This window comes from Aquarana catesbeiana, linkage group LG08 (genome assembly GCF_042186555.1).
Source record: "Aquarana catesbeiana isolate 2022-GZ linkage group LG08, ASM4218655v1, whole genome shotgun sequence".
Taxonomy (NCBI): Eukaryota; Metazoa; Chordata; class Amphibia; order Anura; family Ranidae; genus Aquarana; species Aquarana catesbeiana.
In genome coordinates, this window is record NC_133331.1 from 79,904,711 (window position 1) to 79,906,673 (window position 1,963).

Below are 1,963 nucleotides of genomic sequence, written 5' to 3' on the forward strand. Positions count from 1 at the left end.
GGTCCCACCAGGAACCGTCCGCTCACTGACATCTACCCAGCCCCACACCAAACCTCCATGCCTTTCTATTGGCAGTGGGCGGCGCCCTCGTGCTCTCTGTGCGCTTCCTGCCCTGCCGCTTTCTCAGCCTGATTGGTTCAGGCCGCTAACCACGCCCAGTCCTGTCTTGTCCTGTTCTAAGCGAGGTCTGTAGGGAGCCAATCAGAGTCTGAGAGCAATCTGTATGCTGATCTGGAGGCAGGCTGGCTGACTGTACTGTGAGTATATGTCTGCTGTATGTACTCATCATCGAGGGGGGCAATGGAGTCCTGGCTGGGCTTGTGTATTCTGGGTGTAAAACCGGTTATCACAAGGACATAGTAAAGAAGGTTACAACATTAGTCATGAATAATGTAATTATAATAATAATAATATCATCATACTAATAGTACTAGTACTAATAATAATATAATCATAGTACTACTACTGACACTAGTAATAATGACAACAATAATAATAAACAATAAAAATACTAATATAAGCAAGGTAATGCCACTACTGCTACTACTACGACTACTACTACTAATAACAATAATAACAATATTATAGTAATACTACTACTGCTACTACTACTACTAATAATAATACTAATAATAATAATGACAACAACAATAACCATAAACAATAATAATAATACGAATATAAGCAAGGGAATACTACTACTACTATTAATAACAATAATACTAATATTAATAATAATAACAGCAACAAAAATAATAAACAATAATAATACCAACATAAGCAAGGTAATTCTACTATTACTAATAATAATATATTCATAGTAATATTACTATATTAACAAGAACAATAATGACAAACAATAATAATACGATTAATAATAAGCATAGTTATACAATTGCTACTACTAATAATAGTAAAACTACCACTACTGCTAGTGGTACTACTACTAACAATAATATTAATATATATTAAAGTTATAATACGATTATATTATTATTATTATTATTATTATTACTATTGCCATTATTATTAAAGTAGTAGTAGTAGTGGTAGCAATTAATAGTGGTAGTGGAATTACTATAATGATGATGATGATAATAATATCATCATCATCATCAATATCACCAGCATTAATTCTTTGTCCAATGAGCACCCTACATGTGACAAAGTCTGACTTCCTAAAATGAACTGGCTCTGGAAGTATGGAAGCATACAGTATTAAGCTCTGTGTTTACTATAATGTAAGTTGTGTCATATGTGTGCCTGAATGATGATATATCTTAGGATCGGTTTTATATACATCCTCTACAATCACAACTTTAATATTTACATACACGAAAATTACTAAGGGGTCTGTTTATCAATGTTTTTCCTCACGATTCACACAGTGAGGCTGATTTACTAAAGGGGTTAAGAATGACCTCTCAATAAAAAATAGCGAACATCCACTTCAATTATCCATTCGTGTGCAAATAAAATAAACAGGAATTTGCTTTTTTTTACTTGATTTGATAAATGTCAATCTTCACATTTTAGTTAATATTCTCAACTCCTTTAGCATACCACCGTCATATATTCCAATAAGAAAATGTATGAACCTTGAGTGAAAGTTGCGTTAATTTTGGATGAAAGTTGGTCAAACCTTAGCTAAGAGTTGTGTTAACCTTGGGTGAATGTTAGGCGAGCCTTGGGTGAATCATTGGTGAAAACTTTAATCAACATGCCCCCTTTTTACATCCATATTGGGACTGCAAAAATGAGGACAGTGGTCAGTCTAATGGATGGAATTTCACTATCTGTGTCTAATATGATCAGTTGTATCCAATGGACACTGTTGTTATTTACTAAGGACCAATAGTCATAGGACAATATTTTGTTCTCTTCCTATTATTTGCAGAGATCAATACTAAAATCTGGCCATACAAAGAACAATGCATTGCAAAGCCACCTAGAGTGACAAATA

General features: G+C 33.6%; 1 protein-coding gene across 1 annotated transcript in view; it reads right to left on the minus strand.

The window, feature by feature from the left end:
• HHEX (hematopoietically expressed homeobox) overlaps positions 1–90 on the minus strand; it is a 23,513-nt gene extending 23,423 nt beyond the window's left edge. The window contains exon 1 of the mRNA XM_073596044.1: positions 1–90. This exon is cut by the window's left edge and continues 462 nt beyond it. The gene's annotated coding sequence lies outside the window, so the exon portion shown is untranslated.
• Between the last annotated feature and the right edge of the window lie 1,873 nt (positions 91–1,963).